Raw genomic sequence first — 23,115 nt, 5'->3', positions numbered from 1 at the left:
AAAACATTGGCTTTCTTTAGAAACTTACAAACAAGTGAAAACTCGACGAGTGTTTGCTCGCCTAAAAGCAATGCGGGATGAAATGGGATGTGTTCATTGTAAAATACCGTAAAAATTTTTTTTCGAAGTTCTTCGAGATGCGAACAAGAGATTAGAATGTGATTCACTGTGAGCTCCTCACCACACATTTCACACACAGGTTTGTCTTTTTTTGTTAATAAGAAGTTATGGGTGATGTGTGTGTGGCCTATGCGTAAACGACATAAAATTACTTCGATAAAACGTTCTTTATGACCGCATGATTTCCATTCTTTCAAAATAGGCTTTACAGTATGCAGCTTATTGTTTCTTTCATTTTCCCAAGAAGCTTGCCATTTGGCTCTTAGTTTGCTATGCAATAACTTCATGTAATCCCTCGGAGGCAAACCCACATGTTTCACCTCCATGGCTCTGGCTTGTGCAGCACACGTGTCGGCTCTCTCATTATCCCTAATGCCAACGTGACTGGGAACCCAGCAGAATTTTATAACATGTTTTTGTGCTGTGACCTTTACTATATTGTGTATGATGCTTCCAATCAGTGGCTCCGTGGCATTTTTGGAGTTTAATGCTGTAAGGACGCTCAGTGAATCGGTATAAATGATGCTCTTTTTGATGTTTTCATTTGTTATTTTCTGTACCGCAACATTAATAGCATAGCACTCCGCGGTGAAAACTGTAGCACATGAGGGAAGTCGTACTGCATTTTCATTTTTTCCTTGTATTACTGCGCTTCCCACATGAGCATGAGTTTTTGACCGGTCAGTATAAAATGCAGTGTAATTTCTGTATTTTTCTTGTAGTGCTAGGTATTCTTGTATTATATCGTCGTGTGGTGTACAGGTTTTCCTGAGGCGTGTTAGTGTGACGTCACACACTGTGGGGAGAGTGTACCACGGTGGTAGCGCTTCGTGTCTTGGGGCAATATTTTTAATTTCGTTTAGTATGTTCAGAGCTTGGCATTTTTCTTCGAAGCGCAAGAGCAACGGCTTAATCGCGTTAGGCTTGTTGTTGAAGAGTATCCGGGATGGGCATTTCGTCAGAATAGGGTAACAGAGATGTTTGGGCTGAGACAGGATTTTGAGGATGTATGTACAAGTATGGCCTTTTTAGCCAGAATTACAAAACAAGAACTGCATGATATAATCATTAGCTTTAAGCGAAATAAACCTCCTGGTATTGACTTCGTGTCAGCAAATTTGCTCTAAAGGAACTTCGAGGCACTGTCTGATGGTCTGATTTTCATGTTAAATGGTTTTCCACACACTGCACTTTTCCCGGATGAGCTCAAAACTGCTGTAGTTAAATCGCTATTTAAAGGAGAACAAAAAGATGATATGAAGAACTATCGACCTATCTCTATCTCGCCTATACTTTCCCATATAATCGAAAACTTTCTTTTGAGATTTATGCAATCCTTTGTAAACAAATTTTTCATTTTGTCAACCCATCGTTTTGTTCTTTTCCCGGTCGGGGTACTGTAATTCTTCTGGAAGAGTTAGGGAAGGGAACTGGAAACGATCCCCATTTATAGGCCGCAGCAGTGATTTCCCTTTGTCATATTTGATATGAGTGTTGGAGCAATAAACGTTGCTATTCCTACACGACACAGGAACGACACGATTAAAAATTAAAACTAACATGAGCTTCTCCTCTATCCTCAACACTCCCCCTTAATTTCAATTCCTGTGGCGACCTCTTCGGCTTCGGGCAATCCTACGGCAGTACAGACTCACTCATTTACTCTCTAAGAGCCACAGTACTCATTTGGTAATTACCAGCTTCGTCTCTTCCTGGCATGCGTCTGCTTTGTGCAAGAGTGTATTTCAACCTAAAACCGTGAACGAAGGACAAACGCGCCCATTCCCTAAGGAAGCATTTGAGGCCCGAAACCGAAACAAAAACTACATGCATTTTTTACCACATGCGAAAGAGGGCGCTAATGAACGCGCGTCGCTTCTCTCGCTCTCTGCTTCTCTATCTCTCCCGTCGGGCCTCGCTGGGCTCACAATGGGTGAATTCGGCGGTCGTAAGCCGTGGTGGAGTTTGTCATCAGCAGTCGCCAGAAAGGTAATGTACCGCTACATTAACTGTGTACCACTGATGCTGGGCCCGGTGCTGGTGAAAACGCGCGGACGCCAGCGCGTAGAGAGACGCTACTCAAAATGCCGCGCCGTTTGTACCGCGCTTGCTGCTGCTGTTGCGCTGGTGCCAGCTTTTGACGGCTCTGAGATAAACCATCATCCTCCAAGCTAAGCGCTGGCTTTCTCTCATGGGTTCGCGTCTGGTGTGAAAGCTGTTGCTTGTCGAGCGTTTGACACGCGAGCTACCAAGTCTCGCTGCGCACTAGTACACGAGCGTTTGTGTGAGCTAACACGTCCGCTCGCGTACTAGCGGCATGTTGGTTTCTCCGCATGTGTTGGGTGGCTGTCCCGAGATGGTGTAGGCTTCGCTGCAGTGCTCCGGCGGGCGCGCCTCGCCCCTCACACCCCGGCAAGGAAGGAAATCTCCTCCGCATCCTTTTTCGCAGCTATTTCCAAACAAGGCCATGGCGCTAGGGTGCCAGATTTGGCAGTGCGGTGCCGCTTCGCCCTCTCCGCGTGAAGGAAAGAACAAAAATCGGCGCAGTGCCCGGCGCGCGACTGCAGCTGGGCCCTTAGGTTTGTTGTGGCATTTCTTGCGCGCGTTATCTGTTGGAGCGCGTTCTGCCAGCGTAGAATACGCTCCAATACTCTGGAAGACAGAAGTGTGCTAAAAAAGAAAAAAATCTTGTACACTGATCGTCGATTACGATAATTACGCTCCGATGTATGAAATAGTTTATACGACGTCGTGATGTATGTCGGTTTCGGTTGCGTTTCCTATCGTGAGTAGATAAAAGCTCCCTTGCTTGTCCGTCTTGACTATGTTGAAGGCTACTGGTTTCTTTGCAAACTTGCAGCCTTGGGCTTCAAGGTTGCAATTCGTATGCCTTTTAAAGGGATGTATTTATTCAATGCGGTTCATTACACGTAAGCAAATAGCCAAAGAAGAAAAGCAAAATCCCTCTCTTTTGCCTGCCGCGGCGTGTATGCGCGGTGTGTATAAACACGTAACACGCTTTTCTTGGAGTTATGCGTGGATTTTGTGTTTGGTGTTTTTTCCGCTGCTGTTTTCTTTGCTGCTGCTAGAAGATGTTGTTTTGAAAATCTCCTGCTTAGGTGAGAATTCTGACTGGTAAAACTGTTCTAGGGAAGAAGTTCCCAGTTTATTCCTGTTAAATGGTTCCAGTTAGTATATCAAGTGTGAACTTGTTGCTTAAACAAGATGGACCAATGAGGATTTTCACCTTGCTTCAGCAGTGATGAAATCTTATATCTGCATAGTTTTGTTTGTTTGAGTATATTGCAAAATTTTATCATATTTTGCCATAGCACGAACACTTGTTTATTTTTTTTTGTAAAGCAGTGCAGTTTAGTGAGGCATATTGCATGACTTCTTGTGAGGGAAATAAAGTTATTGCATTGCACCTGTGGTGCCTCTATTTGTTTTTTGAATGGCCTTCCTTTATTATTTTTCAAGGGTGGCATGGTTTGGAAAGACGCAGCAATTGTACTTGCCTTTCCTTATAATACTGGCATTTTCAGCTTCTAGCCTTCACGGTGCATTGGAGGCATACACTGAGAAGTTAGACAGTTATTGCACCCTTTTCTTTCCCCAAAACCAATTTTCAGTTAGACCCTGGAGCAGGAAAATAATGCCTGAACGTTGAATGTTCTGTGTAGAAGTAATGTGCATTCAAAGAAATGTGCTAGACTTATATGTTATGGCTGCTTTGTGTGCTCTGGCTTTATTAAGGCTGTATTACGCATGGAAATGTGGAATAGTTACAAACTGGAATAGTTAAACTATCAGCCTTTCGTCATTACTGGCCCCTACAGTGCTAGAATGTAAAAATATCCTAGATATATGAATATTATCAGTATATATTTAGAATTAATTCAATTTCTAAAAGCCGCCGCGGTGGCTCAGTGGTTATGGTGCTCGGCTGCTGACCCGAAAGACGTGGGTTCGATCCCGGCTGCGGCGGTTGAATTTCTTTGGAGGAGAAATTCTAGAGGCCCGTGTACTGTGCGATGTCAGTGCACGTTAAAGAACCCCAGGTGGTCTAAATTTCCGGAGCCCTCCACTACGGCGTCTCTCATAGCCTTAGCCGCTTTGGGATGTTAAACCCCATAAACCAGCCAACCAATTTCTAAAAGCAAAAAAGCTGCACACATCTAACCAAACCACTTATAAATCAGTACAGAAATTCAAGACCTTTCTGTCAGCTGCTAATGTAGTAGTATGCCTTTTTAAATTTTTAGGTTGCTTCGCTCAGAGGGCTAACTTTTTCACTTGAACTTCATTTTTCCAGATATTTTTGGTGGTTCTAGAATGGGTGCCTGGCGAAAAAGGTGTTAACTACTGCTTGGCCCATGGACACCCGATGTACAGCAGCTGTTTTGATGTCCAGTTTATGAGAGAAAATTAACTAACCTAATAAATTCTTTACACGGACTGCCCTTTATAGCATGTCTTCTGCCATTTCTGGCAGCTGACACTTCGCTTTAGGAAAAATATTTTGAAAAGTGGTTTTCATAATAATGACGAAATTTGATTCTACTTTTTTTGCCAGTGTAGACAACAAAAGTTATTGGCATTTTTGGGTTCTGAGTCAAACGTGGTAAGCTGAGTGTAATGGGCTTCAGTTACTCTAATGATTTCTTGCGTATATTACCTTGACCTGCAATAGATGCCATGCACAAGACTATGATTCGATTCTCGGTGATTATCCTGCAATTTTTTCCAGTTTAAATGCTCAGCAATTGCTGAAATGAATGTGAAAGTTGTTTCCTTCAGTTCTCATTGCTGCGCTGCATGTACTGCTATTGCGTCCACGACCACAATACTATTGGAAATTTTAGCGTGTCACTGCCCGAAGTGCAGGTGTAGTGCATTGTCTGAGTGGCCCTTGCTGCAGTTTTGAGGCTGTAATAACAGCATGGAGCCAAATATTGGAGGAGCAAAAGTGCATAGTGGCATCGTGAAAAAGAGTGCTAAGATATGTTCCGTTTACCTTTGGGGATCTCGTTTTGTTGTGAGGTAATATATAGACAAGAATATAGTCACTTGACAGCATTGCCATCAGTGCAGGCGCAAGCTACACTTCAGATACTATGCTGTTGTACCGGGGCATTCAACTGAGTGTGCATGACTAATTTGTAAGCTTTCTACAATAATGAGTGAGGACAGATATGGAATTTTGCATATGTGTCTTCATTGATATGTGAAAAAATATCTTTTTTTTTGCCATAGGTACTTCCTAATTAAGTACTTTCCTGTATTCATTGTGTTCATTTCTTTTTTTCTTTTTACTGGCTGTGAGGCCATTGCTGCCTGAAATGACAAATGTTAGGCTATTAGTGATCACTGACGTTAGTTTCCTTTCACTAGGCCTGGTCATTGTGCTGTCTTTTGCATTTGCCAGGATACTGATTATTGTGAACTTAAGCATGTATGGGTAATTTGCTTTGTGCACATGAAATAATGCAGGACAGAGGTTACTACACCATAAACTAATGAGCAGTTTCTTTCCTGCTACTCTAATTGTACTTTCCTTCATGTGGCATATGCAGTGTTAGAGAGCCTTTAATGCATACTTTTCCAAATTTATTTTCCTTGCCTAATGGGTAGCAGTTTTGAAAATAATTCATAAAAGAAAACACCAAAGTAATTGCTTCATAGAACACTGGCAAGAGAGGCCAAGACACGGGCACTGACCAGACGTCCAGTTGTCGTCACTGCGTCAAGCAGTACCCACACTAACAACATCCTATTGCAAGGCTCTTGTGTGCTTCAAGTGACCTTGAATGAATGTTGTCACAGTATACCGACAAAGGCAGGCAGGTCTTGTGCCAACACGAGAGTGCTGTTCAGGGCATCATAATGAAGTGGAAATTGTAAAAAATGGGGGAAATAAAAAGGAATATTTGATGTGGCAACCAGTTTTAGTGCACCTTTCACGTTTATATAAGTAATGAGCAAAAAATGTACCATTTTATGTCCCACTCAATAATTATCACTTATAGTGGCTTGTCTTTTAAAGCAGTATAGACACCTTACTTTTGTGTGCGTGTTTTCTTCTTTGTAATATTACGTAAGGCATTATTATACATCAATTACCATGTGGTATTCTCCTAGAGTACAAATAAATTTCTCACGCTGTTTTCGGTTTAGGTTTCAACACCTGAACGATTACTGTGACGTCAAAATGTGGTTATAGGTCATGTAAGGCATGAATAAACTGCAATATAATCGCTGCTTCTACATTCATTGCCACTCCAGTTCTTGAAGAAGGCTGGCTTCAGTACTGTAGTGAATTAAAACAATGACACAGTGATTATATCACAGTTTTTCCATGCCTGACATCACATATAACCACACTTTGACATCATAGCTATCTTTCAGTTGTTGAAACTGAAACAACATCACAGAAAAATTTTGATTATAAATTATTTAGTAGTCATAGGTGAACACCACAAGGTGGCCCATGCATAGTGGTGTCTTCCCCATCGTTGTAGAGAATAAAACATGCCGCCAAAATTAGGTGTCTTTACTCCTTTATGCACTTTCCATGTTTAGGAAAGTAAGAGCAAAAAGTATAGTATTTGTCTTTTACTGTGAAAAGTTACCCAAAACCCAAAAAAACTGTTATTATGTGACTTTTTGCTGAATAACCTTATTTCTACTTGAATATCAGAATTTAAAAAAATATCGCCTGAATTTTGTCACCCAAATTCTTAGAAAAATTTCAGAGGATTAAAATATGGCATAGCATGAATTCAATACATAAACAATGCAAAACAGGAATCAGATGTGTATTTACGTGACATATACAACATAAAAATCACAATAGTTTGCTCAAATTGATTACAATTCAAAGTGTGTTACCTTAGAGGGAGCTATTACTATAAAATTTGCTATGCATAAAAACTTTCCCCTCTTTTTGCAGTCTTGTAACTTAATTGTTCTCACCTGCAGTATACTCAGCTCTTTTTTTGGTACGCTGTTGAGTACGAATTTTTCGCTTTTGGAAGTAGTGGTTGAGGTCATCATGTGTTGGCTCATTTGAGAGCACTATTTTGTTTTTTTTTTTACCTCATCTGGAGTTTTAGAATATTTTTTGTAAATACAGATTTTGGCCTACAATGTAGACAAAAATGGTATGGAGTTAAATCTGGTTAGTAAAATGGGTGCCTAGTACCGGGGTTCCATTGTTAGCCAGAGAGTGCTTTACAGGCCGAACACTGTGACCTGAGGCATGGTCCTGATGAATCCAAGCTCTGCAGTTCCTTTTTGTGCTGTCAGCTTCATGAGAACCTCCAGGTTATCCTGTACACTTAATTTCACTGCAGTTTTCGAGGTTGTACTGCTGTTCATTTTTCCAATCCAGCTGTACCTGTTCTACTGTGACCATACCATTGATAAAAAAAAAGCACTTAGCATTGCCTTCACTTCTGTGTGGCTTATTCTTTGCTTTTTTGTGCTTTTACTCATTGCAAGTGCATCAATTGTCATTTTATCCCACAACTGTATTGAAAAATTCATGTGTGGTAACATGTGTGCACCTTTTAATTTTATTTATTTTATTTCATTTTTTTTTTTTCATTTTCTCACAACAGAGAAAAAATGAGCAGGAGCTAAAGGCTAATAGCCTGACAGAGGCTCCTGCCCCAGGTAGCACAATTCGGCATTTCAGTGCACACTTAATAAAAAGAAAAGATAGACAGGGAAACAGCTCTAAATTACAAAAAAACACATTTGAACATATAAATATTTCAACATATAAAAGTGAACATATATATACGGGATTAGACAACACTTAGTAGAATTTAAGGGAAAAAAGAAACGCTAAATGCACATCTCGGCACTCTGTAAAACTCATGTAATTGCAAACACACACACACAGATTACAGACACATAGCACACCATACTCTGATAATATATATACACCTTGATTACACCGAAAATTAATGAATGCAACAATGTCTTATTAAAAAGAACTGGGTTTTTTTAACAAATACGATTTGACATATTTCTTAAACTCCGGTTTTTCGAATTTAATTTCTTCTCCTATGTAATTCAGCAAATAAGGAACTTGGAAATGTAAGATCTGTCTGCCATAATTGGTCCTAGTGAGTGGTATTCTTCTTGTGTGTTTACGTAAGGTGTATTTTGATTCTTGGAGGTTTGCTTCAGAGAGATACAATTTATTGTTTTTTATGTATTGTAATAACTTGAAATAATATATTTGCGCAGCTGGAAGCATTTCATGTTTAATAAATAGCTTGTCTGTTGAAAGATCAGATGGTTTTCCTTGATAATTTTCAAATATTCGCAACACCTTTTTTTGGAGGATCGTTAGTTTGTTATAGTTATGAGCTGTAGTAGTACCCCACACAAGGCTACAATATGATAACTTGGAGAGGAAAAGAGAGGAATACAATGTTTTCTTCAACCACAAAGGAATGAGCTTACCAATTTTATACATACAGCCCACGGTTTTTCCTAACTCTGCAGCTAATTTATTCACATGCGTGTTCCAGGACATATCGTTTTGAAACCATACGCCTAAGAACTTTTGAACTGTCACCTCATGCAGTCGCGTGTTGCGAAATAATATTACAATATTTTCAAAAGACTGTTTATTTATAGGTTTAAATATAACATATTTGGTTTTACTTACATTTAACTGTAACTTGTTTGTGTCTAACCAGTAAGAGAGGTTTTCTAAGTAATCATTTACTGTTTTTTCTAAGTGAGGCAGTGACGCATTTGAAAAGAATAGGTTTGTGTCATCTACATACATGACTATTCGAGGTGAAGAAGGTATTAATGGAAGATCATTTATGTATAGATTAAATAACAAAGGCCCTAGTATCGACCCTTGAGGAATACCATTTAAAATTACTGATCGTGGCGAGGACAGTTTATTGAAAGACACATATTGATACCGTTTGGTCAAGTAGCTCTCTAAGAGTTTGTGCGCATTCCCCCGTATTCCATACCTCTGCAGTTTACATAAAAGAATGTCATGATTAACGGAGTCGAATGCTTTACGAAGATCTAGAAATAAGCCTATTGTGTATAAACGATTTTCGATGTTCTTTATTATTTCTTGCTTGACGTTGAGTAGTGCGAGTTCACATGATTTGTTCTTCTGGAAACCGTACTGAGCATCGCTCATTATACTGTATTTATCTATGAAGCTTATTAATCTTAAATTTATGATAGTTTCGAACACTTGAAAAAATTGGGAGGACAGATATGGGCCTGAAGTTATTTACTGAGCTATCATTCCCACCTTTACGAATAGGACATACTCGAGCTATCTTAAGGCTTTCGGGAAATATTCCCGTCTCAAGCATACAATTTATAATGTGAGTTAAAACTAGTGAAATAATGTCGGATACATGTTTGATGGGGACAGCTTTTATATCATCAAAACCAGAGGCAGAATCATTCTTTAGTTTATCAATAATTTTGATGACTTCATGAGGAGAGGTAGGGGACAATATAAGCGAGTTTACCACGCTTTCACTTAGCGGGACAGTAGAAAGAGTATGCTGATGGAGACTGCAAACATTATTTCCACAATTGATACAATGTTCATTCAGCACTACCAATGAATCTTTAACATTCAGACTATGGTCATTTTGAGTAACACTCAATGTGTGTTCCTGCCCATTTTTACCAGTTAAGTTTCTCACTTCATGCCAAATTTTCCTGGGATCATTAAAAATACGCGTAAATAGTTCCTCATAGTATTTAAGTTTGGCCGTTTTTATTTCCATATTAACCTTATTGCGAAATTTCTTGTACCGAACAAGTTCACTCGCATCGCGACTCTTTATAAATGAATGGAACATTTTATTCCTCTCTTGTATTTTCCTGTACAGTGTGACATTTATCTATGGTTTCCTTACTTAGGATCTGCAGGTTAGGATCTGCTGCGAGCTGTTGTGTGGTGTTGCAAACGTTTTTCTGAATGCCTTTCTGCTCCTAGCGAAGGCTTTTGGGGAGAGTTTTGATTATTTTGGTGCAAACTTTGTGCAGGATTAGTAACTCACATGACTAGTCTAGTGAAGCAGCGCAACGGCACAGGGCCAAAGGGAAGAAAGGGACAAACACAGCGCTGTGTTTCTCCCCTTTGGCCCTGTGCCGTTGCGCTGCTTCACTAGATATATCAGACCAACTCGCCCACCAGTTCATGTTGTACAACTCACATGAGTCAGTTTCATTGTCACACGGTTGTCCAATCACTCATTTCCCTGACAGCTCTGCTCTTTGAACGATGCTATTTGGCGTACAGTGTGAGGTCGGTTTTGTTTTTGTGTACCCATTTCCTTTTCTTAACTATTCACTTCTAAAATCGATGCCACATTTTCAAAATCCCTAGTCACCCAAGCTTCTTCCCTGCTTCTGCAGTCAAGCACCCATCATTATAGTGTGATGCATTTTTACTTCTTAATTGCTGCTGTAATGTCCTCACAGAACCTCCTTATTGTCTCGTTATCCTGGCTTCATCTTTTCATAGGCTTATAAACATCACTATAACAAACAGGTTAAAAAATTGTGAAATGGTTTCAATATAGCCAAAATTCGTGACATAAAATTTTGTCGAAAACTGCACGCAAGAGCAGTGCAGCTTAATTATTGAAGGGACGGCAACTCAGGTGACCCTGACTAGAGAAAAGGGGAGACCTCAAGTTTCAGTGCCTTTTCGAAGGTGATTGCGGCAATTCCTGAAGCCACGAAAAACTGAGTGCCTGTTCTTCCCCGCACAGAACTGCCAGCTTGCAACGGTGGGTGCTCCTATTCGTATTTGAGCTAGTATTTGAAAATGTCATTTTCATGTAATTTGATTATAGTAGCCAACCGATATTTCGCACCAATAATTTGGACTTGCACGATTCTTTGGACTTTACTGAGGCACTGTCAGACACTTTAGAGGAATGTGCACATATTCACGGCAGATACTTTGGATCTGTGTAGTTTTTCGGATTAAATTTCACGCTAGCAAGGCTGTGAACAGAGTCTTCGAGCCTAGAAGTTCATTTTTCATCCTTACTTAGATGCGAGCAGGTATCACCGTCTCAAACAAGCAGCCCTCTGCTGCCATGAAAGGTGCCATCAGTTAAATAAGGCCCCCCCTTCCCCTTCATTAGCAATGGTCCCCCCTCACTTCCCAGATAAATTTTCTGGTTATATAACTGCTTGATAAAGTTCTAGCCTGAAAACCAACCTTGCCAAATTTCAGTTTGTTTAGTAAAGTAGAAGGTAAGGTAAGTAGGCTGGGCACAAGCAGACTGTCACAGAACATGTAGGATCATATTGGGGAATGTGATAGCATGTACAATAGACAGAAAAAGTGGATGGACCATTGACACAGAGTTAGTTTTACTTCTCGAAACTGGTCATCATAGTACGAGTTCTCTCTGTCATTAGATGCTAAGTGTAGCAGGCTACGCTTACTGTGCTCAGAATTTTTCGAGTGCAGTGTTAAGCTGACTTATAATAAAACCTTAGTGACATTTGTCTGGTCCACTTGCTTCTCCTGCCAATGGTACATCGGAACCCTAAAGATGATATGGAGCTATAGCAAAACTGTCAAAACTGATGAATAAGCAGCAGGTGAACGACATCCATGGAGAAGTTTGAATAAATGCTGAAGCATGAAGGAAGCTTGAAAGGAGCAATTTTCTGAGAAAGTTGAGTTAACAAAAGAATTCTATAGACTAACATCATGATAAATTTATAACTTATAGGTAAGTGGTGCTCATGAACTGCGGAGGCTAGAGTTTAGCGGAGGTGGCTGGGGGTGTCATCTGTGCTGTCGCATGCTACAGTGCATGGATCGCTTGCGTTCGCTTATCTTGCTGTTTGAGAACTACTTTTCGTGTAGAGCTGTCTATAGCAAAACTTCGTGCTGGGCTGTCTAGGCTGGCTAGTTTGAACGACTGTATTTGTTAGCCAATGTAGCGCAATTGACAGCATGTCAGACTCCACGAGAAGCTTGTGCCATTCGGAGAAACACCCAGCAGATAGAGTGCCATTTGTGGGTGTGTATGGCTTTACAGCTCATGTTCATTGTGGAGTTTTAAAAAGATTACTACTTTGAAATGACTTAACATCGCATACTTTGTCACTCTCTTCTTCAAAGTACTCGCCAACTGTTAACGAACAGCCGTCTCCATGGGTACTCTGTGAAATGAGAAAAATACTCCATGAAGTATTTGCATGTGTGTCTGTGGGCCGCCCTCTACTCCCAGCTGGGAATGACTTCCACATGCACGTATCGCAGTGTTTTAAAATGGTATATTGCTTTTGAAATCACATTTCATACTTGTGCATTAAGTTCTAGGATGTACTCAGCTTTTCTTCATGAATGGATGACATCATAGGCATCCTGTGAAATCAGAAAAACTGCTTTGAAAAACTTTTGTTTACATGGATTCTCAGGGGCCACTACGCCAGCTTTCACTACGAGGTATGGAAGTGCAAAAACACAAGGACACAGCAGAGAAGTGGACGGGACGAGCTCTAACTTTCAGCAACTATATTGAAGCTCGCATTTCTTAAGTGAGCACTCACGTGTACGCAAAGCCTTCGCAACTGCGCTGAAAAATAAAGGGCAGGAGTGGTGGCGAGAGGGGAGACAAGGAATAAGTTAAGGCAAAAATAATTTTTTTTGCCTTTACTTATTCCTTGTCTCCCCGCTCGCCATCATCCTTGCCCTTTAGTTTTCAGTGTGATTACGAGTGAGAAGGCTTTCTGCATGTTAACTGGCGTTGCCTTATTGATTGGGCAAGTTGGTGTTGCATTTCTGAGAACATGAAAGCACACAGAAATGTGTTCATAGTACCTGTTCTGTCCCCAGCTTAGTCTTTGTGCACTTTTCTGTTCTTGAGAACAGTACCACACATACTGTCCGAAAGTATTCACCTGCTGTCATTTCTTCAGAACACCTTTTGTTTGTTTAGGTATTGATGTGCATTAGCTGCTACAGCCAATATAGTCTGTACTATTTGCCGCGGCGGTGGCTCAGTGGTTATGGTGCTCGGCTGCTAACCCGTAAGACGCGGGTTCGATCCCGGCCGCGGCGGTTGAATTTCTTTGGGGGAGAAATTCTAAAGGCCCGTGTACTGTGCGATGTCAGTGCACATTAAAGAACCCCCGGTGGTCGAAATTTCCGGAGCCCTCCACTACGGCGTCTCTCATAGCCTTAGTCGCTTTGGGACGTTAAACCCCATAAACCAATCAACCAGTCTGTACTATTTGCTAACGCATACCTTATCACTTGCCCATGGGAGACTGTCTTCTTTTTCTTATTGCATTTTAGATGAACAGAAAATGGCTAGTTCAGGCACCACGGCTGTAATTCAGTCCCTGCATTTCACAATTAAACGCGCCCCGTAGAATGCTCTTCTCAGCTAAACTGGCGAATTGTTTGAGCTCAAATTTGCGTACAGAAAGAGCATTTTGGTCAGAAGAATTGTTTTATGCTACATCTGTTCGAGGTACTTGCCTGAATCAATAAAAAAAATTTGGATATTTGTACCGTGTGTGGCGGTGACGAAATAAAACAAGCCGATATCTGGGCAATTGCACTGGTGGTGCAGTCTCCTTTGTTGGCTGTGGAGATTCGGCAAGGGGGTTGGGGGGCTTGCGGGAGGTTTGAAGACTCTTCTTTATGAAAAACTTTGAATTTAGTGGTTTTGGCCTAAGTAAGTTGTTTGTGATCATTTATAAAGCAGTTGAAAGAGCGTCTTCAAATCTCTCGCAAAACGCACCCCACTTTTGCCAAATCTCTACGGCTGACAAATAAGATGGTGCCACTGGTGCAGTCGCTCAGATAACAGCTTGTTTTGTTTCGTTGTTGCTGCAGACGATGAGATTATTTGACTTTTTTGATCAATTCAGTCAGGCATGTACCCCAAACAACTCCAGCATAAAGCAATTCTGCTGACCAAATGCCATTTCTGTTTGAAATTTGAGCTCGAATAATTCACCAATTTAGCTGAGAGAAGCATTCTGCGGCGCACATTTAATTGCGGAACAGTATGAAATTTGTGGACAAATTTGTCAGAAGTCTCATTTTGTTTCAACACCATTCGTATGAGACTGCAGTCTGCTAAGGGGTGCGCTTTCTGTGTGCAGGCCAATGGTTGAGCATTGCGGTGGGTGAAGCACCTGCTGCGATGCGCCCATGGCGGCGGGAAGCCCAGCTTGGAGCCCGTTGCATCCGAGCCCAGGCTTCCTGCTCAAGTGCGGCAAGGAGCACGAGAAACTCAAGCTCCGCATCCGTGCGCAGCTACAGAGCCACATGCTGAGGTAGCGCAGTCTTTGCTGCTGCATGTTGCAGCTAACTGTGTCATGGTTTGAGTGGCAGCTTGGTTTGTATGCATTACATGTATGGCTGGTCTCTGTCAGGCAGCATTGGCCAGTGAGAGTACAGAAATGGCGAGATTTGCACAGTTGTCAGCCTTTGCATTCCTTCCTCTGTGGCCTCCTACTAAAAGGGACCCTGAGGCCAACACCGTCCAATTTTTTATTTGTAAAATTTGATGGTTTGGCTCTTTGTGGCTGTATTGACATTCATTAAGTGGCAAAAGATGTATTGACTGCTGAGAAATTTGGGCTATAAAATGGAACATTTTTTCCCACCACTTAATTCACACTCCCAAAGTTGATGATGTTGAGTGCATTTGGAACTCTGTGATCGCCAGCTGAAAGTTGATGTCAATGTGGTCTAGCTTCAGAGATTCGCAAAAAGAAAAAGAAAAGCACTTGGTTTGATCACAGTTTGTTTGTGAAAGCAGCCTGTGGCGGCAGCACACTTTCTTTACCATTTATTGGCCTTTTCTGTTTTATAAAAGCTCTGTTTTCAGTGAAATCAGCATCATTATTACTAAAACATGATAACCTATCGATACAGACCAACTTCGATTTGCCATCAGTGTCCCTTTCAAACTGAATAGCCCAAATGCAGGCTGTTTGGCATACCGTATTTTCCGGCGTATAAGACGCACCCTTGTGTAAGACGCACCCGCCATATATGCAGGCTGTCATTGAAAAAGTTGGTATATAAGATGCACCCGTATATAAGACGCACCCCAGTTTACCCAGTTAGGCTAGTGAGGATCAATTAAACACGCTTGCGCGACCATCACGAAATTCACCGTACCTGTGAGAAATTCTTAAGCAACGCTATGTGGTGAAAAAAGGCAACACTCACGCCATTCCTGCCCATGTTTTAGAAAAAAAAGGAAGAAAAAATTAAAAAACTCTCCCATATGTCCATAAGAACATTTTATTTCTACTTAAAACCTTGAAAGTCATCACCTTCGGATGCGCTATCAAAAAGTTCGCCCATTTCTGGAGTCAACGCGGCTGAAACATTCTCTTCGCTCTACGTACACGGAGCAAACAAAGTTGCAAAGGGTGGCTAAAAAAAGAACGCCGGCTTGTCTTGGCTTGTCTTGACAATGGCGAGAAGCGTGATTGTCGTCATCTTTTGGCATTTCACATTATTTTTGCTTGGGGCCTCCAAAACGGTCGTGTGTTTGTGATCCCGGAAGTTGTCATCCCTGCCGTTTCATGATAAAGTTCACCTAAAAAAAGTTGCGCATGGTGGTACCCGTATTGAAGTATTAACCACAACCGCATCATTGCTAGTGATATTTTTTCGGTAAGAAAAGCTTGAAAATGAACCTGAGTAATTTCTGAACTCACAAAAAACAATGAAAAATTCGCATATAAGACGCACCCTTGTATAGGACGCACCAGCAAGGTTTTCGAAAAAAAGCCGGGTCTTGTACACCGGAAAATACGGTACCTTAATTATGTGCAGTGGGCGTGAACACCTGTAAACTTTTGGTTGTCTGTTTATATTGAGTACATAAGAACATTTCTCAGTCAGTGTGGTGGTCAGGTTTGATTTAGGCCATCCAGTTAGTTCTCTGTGGAAGCTAGAAAACATCTAGTGTTATGAAGTGTTTACTAGGGCTCCTTACATCAACTGTGGCATCATTGTGTCTCAGTTGCCAACCACTAATCTTTATCATTGTTTTCAGTGCTGTAATAATGCTACCTATGAGGTTTTGAGTACATAGTTGATGCCTTATTGTGCAGCTTGTTTGAAGACGGCCTCTTCTCAGATGTGACCATCAAGTCGTTGTCAGACAACTCTCCCGGTGGCCTGGTGCTGAAGGCCCACAAGGCAGTGCTTCTAGTGAGGGTGCCTGCCTTCTGGAAGCTTCTCACTGAGAGGTGTGCTGTTTCAGGGGAAGGTGCAAATGTGTTTGCTGTGCCTCTTGACTAGGATTTGCTTCGGGACTTCCTCAGGTGAGCCGCTATAGTTAAGAAAAGGAGCGTTGTTCACACTTTTGTATGTTGTGTGCACTACAGAGATCCTGAAATGGCTTGTACGTGGGTAGTTTTGTGAGGGCTATTCTTCAGGCATTATGTTATCAGTATAGGTGTATTTTATTATAATCCTCCTGTTGGGAAAGTTTTGTTACTGAGAACACCGTGTTGATCACGCCTCTCTGAAGAATGTAACCCAAGTGTTTGGTCTGTCCAGTGAAGATGCTGTCTGATGAGATTGCCACGTGTGTTAAAGGCCTACTTGACCGAAAGTTGACTATGGCTAATTTTGCGCTCGATATAGTGTGCATGTTATAAACAATATTTATTTTCAATATTAGGGCTGTGAAGCGTCTAGTATTTCAGTCATAAGCGTTCGGATACCTCCGTAGCAGACGACGCAGTCCCCTAGCGGTGTGTTGGACAATTAACAAACCTGACCAAAAATGACACACAATTGAGACACGGGCATTGTCGGCTCTCCAGTTCCAGGCATTCTGAAGTGAGTGAGCTCCCCTTGTAAGCCCTTCTTCTGGTGCGTTTCTGGAAGTTTTCACCGTGAAGCTCGATGGTCTCCGAGAAAAATTAACTGCTGGCATCATGCCGACGAAGTGCGTGGCCGCGGAAAGGAATACGAGGAATGCGGAAATCACCATGTATACCTCTCGGCCACTGCCCTTCACACCCGATCTCGAAAGATGGTGTAAACTGTCTGGAGCTCAAGTTTTAACGTGTATTCCCTTCTTTAAAAAAAAAAAAAATATAACAGTAGGCGACTGACTCTTCTCTCTCGCACTAACCCATTTGTGGGCAGGGCTTTGTTAGTAGACCTCTCCTGTAATAAGGGAGTAATTACTCATTGACGTCCACCCGAGTGCAGCCATACGGCTACAAAGAAAAGCTTTCCTTTGTAGCCGTATGGTTGTGCTCGGGTGGACGTCAGAGTAATTGCTCCCTTATTACAAATCTACTCCACCTTGGGGGATTCCCCTAAAACATTTGGTCAGACCTCTCCTGGTCTACATCATCAGAGCACATACGTGTTGTGTTTCTGGTCCAATTGGCAAAGCATGCCACGTACCAAGAGGGCTATAATTGGGAGAAGAAAGGCTGCGAGGAGTCTCTAATCAGTCATAAGCTAGCTGAGCTGGTTCAGAAGCTAAAGTTGACGGCTTTGCTCATCGAGCAGTGTCTTTCTGATGTCATGTTATTTACACCAGGCAGATGTCTAAGTAGAGGTCTGCTTCGTCTGAAAAGGAATAAACATTAGTATTTAATGCAGGTGCAGCTGCACCCGAAATATAATAATGCAGTCGGGCATCGAGTGTATCTGCTTCCGGGAAGACTCGCAGGCCAAGCTCAGAATCCTGGAAGGCTACACGTGCGTTACTGAAAACACCAAATTTTCTTACTGACTGCCTCACACCGTCCATACCTGAGGTCATACAAGAAGCTTTAGTGTTATCATCTGGCACGGTTTCCACAACCTCAATGACCTGAATGCATAAGTTATTTGAATGACGTTATTTTCAAACGAGAGCAACAAATAATTTTGATTATATGTTCTGCATTATTATTCAGTCGATGCAGATACACTGCCTACCAGCAATTTGTGTGGTGGCCTTATGGTCAGCTGGGGTCCAGCAACCATGTCGTTCTGCCTAGCTGTGTGGTTGAAAAGATTAGAACTTTTTCATCCCTGCAGTACACAGGCTTTAAATGGCTCTCTGTAAATACAGTAATGAACACAGCGCATAAGTCTATGCTCATTTGTAACCGGTATGCATTTTGCAACGCGCAGCAGCTTGCCTGACCAAGGCGCACAAAGATGAACAAGCCCACCATCGGCACCGCATTGATGCCACAGTCCTCGAAGAGAAAAATATATATTTATTTCTTTAACACAAATTTTGCTTCTGGTAGATTCTTTCACTTTACACTGCGCTTAATTCTCTAGAGCTCCCTTTTTGGACATCCAGCTGTTTTTATTGATTTACCTTGTGTTCACTGCAGCTGCTCCAAATTTTTTTGCACAGGCAGAAATACCTTGGGATAAAAAAATGAGAAGGGAAAGGAGAAGGCAGGTTATTTTTTTTTATCAAGAGAATAACCATATTGCACGCATAACATAGCGCATGTGTGCTTTTGGCATGTGTGCCCACTCAAAAATGGTGACTTGATTAGTACAAGCACTTTTTCTACTTGGCCTCCGTTTGAATATGCCTCCTTCCTTCGCGGTGTCCAAACTCTGCACAGGCTGTAATCAAATACTGCCAGGCAAACAACGCTCACTGTCATCGTTGTGTGATCATCTTTGCTGAGGTTGCGCGAGGAGTTTTCTAGTCTACCACAGCAATTGAAACACGTTAAAAACTTTTGCAGCAAAAGCTACATTAGGCTATAGTAGAAGCGCATTTAGCGGTGCCTGCCAAATGTCACTACTGCGCATGCGCCGTTGCCAAGGCAACCAGTACCATGGCAACCATGGTGCCGCAGCTGCTGCACTGCGCATGCGCAGAGTCGTGCTGCGCAGCTGGGATATAAGCCAGAAGTGATGCACTCGCTCCTCAGACGGGCACCATTGAAGAGGGAGAGCGGCCGTACTCGTCACGGCAGCAGTGCAGACTGCGTGAAATTGAGTCTTCCGATCCAGAAGTCGTCGCATGGCACAAGGCCGGCCAACAGCTGAAAACGAGGCGAGAGAGGCTAAGGGATCGGCCGAGACGTCCGAAGACTGAGAGGAACGTCTCGCGCAGAGACGTCACCAAGCTGCTGAACGGCAACGACGTGTTGCTATCAAAATGTCAGGAGACAAAACTGCTTCTGCTACGTATATCCTGGCCTAGCTGAGCTAAGCCACTGCCAATTTTTTCTCAATATTCAGTAATATTCTCAATTGATCAACACCACAAAATAAATAAATAAAAAAAAATCCCCTGTGCCCCTTGGTTTCTGTGGCTGTTGGCTTCTGTCATATATCATGCATTGTTCCGTATGCATGAAAAGCATGCAGCACTAAGCGTTAACAAATGTAAAATAATGCACCTCTCTCAGCAAAGTGAAAATGCCTCTCTGCACATACTCGATAAACTCTGTTTCAGCCCGTGCCATCATACAGACAACTTGGCACAACCATTTCTTCTACTTTAAATTGTAAAGCTCATCCTGACCAAATCAGTGAAAGTGGCAGTGCGAAAGAAATGGGGATAAAGATGTAGAAACATGAGTGACAGGACAAGCGCTGAACTACCAACTTAATTTTATTGAAAAACAGGCCACATCTTATGCGTTCGAGTGCATGACATGTCCAGTTATTGATAAAACCATGAAAGTGCAACCAGCACCAACAGAAATCTGCTTTCTGGATGGCGGCATCTAATGATTACATTTCTTTTGTGGTTTTACTTGGTTCCTTTTCCACCTGACACTGCTTTTGTGCAACTAAATGGCTAGACCTTTGCTTGTTGGTTCTTTTGTTGTTGATTTTTTTATTGTTTGTTTTTGTTAGCAGTTTTATTTTATCGGACTCTGCTTTTGCTGTGATGTAAAGACCCGTTCTGCCAGTGCTTCAGTCGTTTCTTCCGCTTTTGGAGGTATGCCCTAGCGTGGTTGCCTGTATCTGGCCTCCAGTGATAATGAGAATCAATGTTGTGTTGAGGCTGTATGCGAATTCATGGTTTTATCGATAACCGGACATGTGATGCACTCAAATGCATAAGATATGGCCTGTTTTTTAATAAAATTAAGTTGGTAGTTTAGCGCTTGTCCTGTCGCCCATGTTTCTACATCTTCATCCCCGTTTCTTTCACACTGCCACTTTCCATGATTTGGTCAGGATGAGCTTTCCAATTTAAAGTAGGAGAAATGGTTGTCCGAAGTTGTCTGTATGATGACACAGGCTGAAACAGAGTTTATTGAGTATGTACACAGAGACATCTTTGCTTTGTTGACAGAGGTGCATTATTGTGCATTTGTTAACGCTTAGTTCTGCATGCTTTTCATGCATACGGAACAATGCATGATAAATGACAGAAGCAACAGAAACCAAGGGGCACAGGGATTTTTTTTTTATTTATTTATTTTGTGGTGTTGATCAATTGAGAATATTACTGAATATGTTATCGCTTAAAGCTAATTGATTAGAAAAGCAGAAGAAAAAACAACCACATGCTGCCGGTGGGATCCGAACCCACGACCTCCGAATTACGCGTCCGGTGCTCTACCTCTGAGCTACGGCGACGGCTGTCAAATCTTCTACTTTCGGGGGTATTTATGTTTACAAGTAACCTAACCTTGAGAGTGTTTATCAGCGCCACCCACGTTCATAAGCGGCAGACGTAGAACGTCCTGAGTTACCGCATGTGTGACGTAGAACGTCATCGAACGGAGAGGGTGGAAGCTGCGTGAGAACCCTCTTATGCTTCCTATGGCGTCAAGGCTGCCTTAACCGAGGCCCTCGCTAAGCAATTAAGCAAACAAGGGAAGGGGAATGAGGGGCTCAGTATAAATATGACAGAAGCCAACAGCTACAGAAACCAAGGGGCACAGGGGATTTTTTTTATTATTTATTTATTTTGTTGTGTTGATCAATTGAGAATTATTACTGAATATTTTATCGCTTAAAGCTAATTGATTAGAAAAGCAGAAGAAAAAACCACATGCCGCCGGTGGGATCCGAACCCACGACCTCCGAATTACGCGTCCGGTGCTCTACCTCTGAGCTATGGCGACGGCTGTCAGATCTTCTACTTTTGGGGGTATTTATGTTTACAAGTAACCTAACCTTGAGAGTGTTCATCAGCGCCACCCACGTTCATAAGCGGCGGACGTAGAACGTCCTGATTTACCGCATGTGTGACGTAGAACGTCATCGAACGGAGAGGGTGGAAGCTGCGTGAGAACCCTCTTATGCTTCCTATGGCGTCAAGGCTGCCTTAACCGAGGCCCTCGCTAAGCAATTAAGCAAACAAGGGAAGGGGAATGAGGGGCTCGTTATAAATATGACAGAAGCCAACAGCCACAGAAACCAAGGGGCACAGGGGATTTTTTTTTATTTATTTATTTTGTGGTGTTGATCAATTGAGAATATTACTGAATATGTTATCGCTTAAAGCTAATTGATTAGAAAAGCAGAAGAAAAACAACCACATGCCGCCGGTGGGATCCGAACCCACGGCCTCCGAATTACACGTCCAGTGCTCTACCTCTGAGCTACGGTTGTTTTTTCTTCTGCTTTTCTAATCAATTAGCTTTAAGCGATAATATATTCAGTAATATTCTAAATTGATCAACAGCACAAAATAAATAAATAAATTTAAAAAAATACCCTGTGCCCTTTGGTTTCTGTGGCTGTTGGCTTCTGTCCTATTTATAACGAGCCGCTCACACCCCTTCCCTTGTTTGCTTAATTGCTTAGCGAGGGCCTCGGTTCAGGCAGCCTTGACGCCATAGGAAGCATAAGAGGGTTCTCACGCAGCTTCCACCCTCTCCGTTCGATGACGTTCTACGTCACACCTGCGGTAACTCAGGACGTTCTACGTCCACCGCTTATGAATGTGGGTGGCGCTGATGAACACTCTCAAGGTTAGGTTACTTGTAAACATAAATACCCCCGAAAGTAGAAGATTTGACAGCCGTCACCGTAGCTCAGAGGTAGAGCACCGGACGCGTAATTCGGAGGTCGTGGGTTCGGATCCCACCGGCGGCATGTGGTTGTTTTTTCTTCTGCTTTTCTAATCAATTAGCTTTAAGCGATAACATATTCAGTAATATTCTCAGTTGATCAACACCACAAAATAAATAAATAAAAAAAAATCCCCTTTGCCCCTTGGTTTCTGTGGCTGTTGGCTTCTGTCATATTTATAACGAGCCCCTCATTCCCCTTCCCTTGTTTGCTTAATGCATGATATAGATATTTTTATTTCTAGTAGCTCATCACTTTTAATGTTAACGTGTGGTAAAAATTTGAAATAAAAACGAACTGTGTCTTTGTCTGCTTGGGAAGTTCATGGGCGACATCTCGTTGCAAGTTCTGCAGAAATAATGCAGCTTTATTTGGCTGCAATTTGTGTACTAATTGCTAAATTGGTCAAATATTTAGGGGAATCCCCAAGGTGGAGTAGATTTGTAATAAGGGAGTAATTACTCATTGACATCCATCCGAGCGCAGCCATACGGCTACAAAGGAAAGCTATACAGCTTTCTCAGAAACTTGGTAATTAAAGAAAAATTCGTCCTGGTCCGGGGTTTGAACCCGGGACCACTGCTTCACCGGAGCAGTCGCTCTACCAATTGAGCTAACCGGGACGGCAAGCTTATGGTAGAGCGAGGTTTGTAATAAGGGAGTAATTACTCCCTTATTACAAATCTACTCCACCTTGGGGGATTCCCCTAAATATTTGACCAACACAGTTCCCACTTCGAGTTATTGATCAATTCGCTCTCGCCCTACCATAAGCTTGCCTTCCCGGTTAGCTCAGTTGGTAGAGCGACTGCTCCGGTGAAGCGGTGGTCCCGGGTTCGAACCCCGGACCAGGACGAATTTTTCTTTAACTACGAAGTTTCTGAGAAAGCTGTATAGCTTTCCTTTGTAGCCGTATGGCTGCGCTCGGGTGGATGTCAATGAGT

The 23,115-nt window shown here is 42.1% G+C and overlaps 1 pseudogene across 1 annotated transcript in view; it reads left to right on the top strand.

The window, feature by feature from the left end:
- Positions 1 to 2,000: 2,000 nt before the first annotated feature.
- Positions 2,001 to 23,115, top strand: part of LOC149357404 (uncharacterized) — a 65,515-nt pseudogene continuing 44,400 nt past the window's right edge. Inside the window, exons 1-3 of the transcript XR_016291817.1 lie at positions 2,001 to 2,109; positions 14,281 to 14,454; positions 16,255 to 16,467. The product of XR_016291817.1 is annotated as an uncharacterized LOC149357404 (transcript). The remainder of the gene's footprint in view (positions 2,110 to 14,280; positions 14,455 to 16,254; positions 16,468 to 23,115) is intronic.

Source organism: Amblyomma mixtum, chromosome 3 (assembly GCF_055824585.1).
Source record: "Amblyomma mixtum isolate Tamu chromosome 3, ASM5582458v1, whole genome shotgun sequence".
NCBI lineage: Eukaryota > Metazoa > Arthropoda > Arachnida > Ixodida > Ixodidae > Amblyomma > Amblyomma mixtum.
This window is presented reverse-complemented; position numbering and strand designations above follow the sequence as displayed.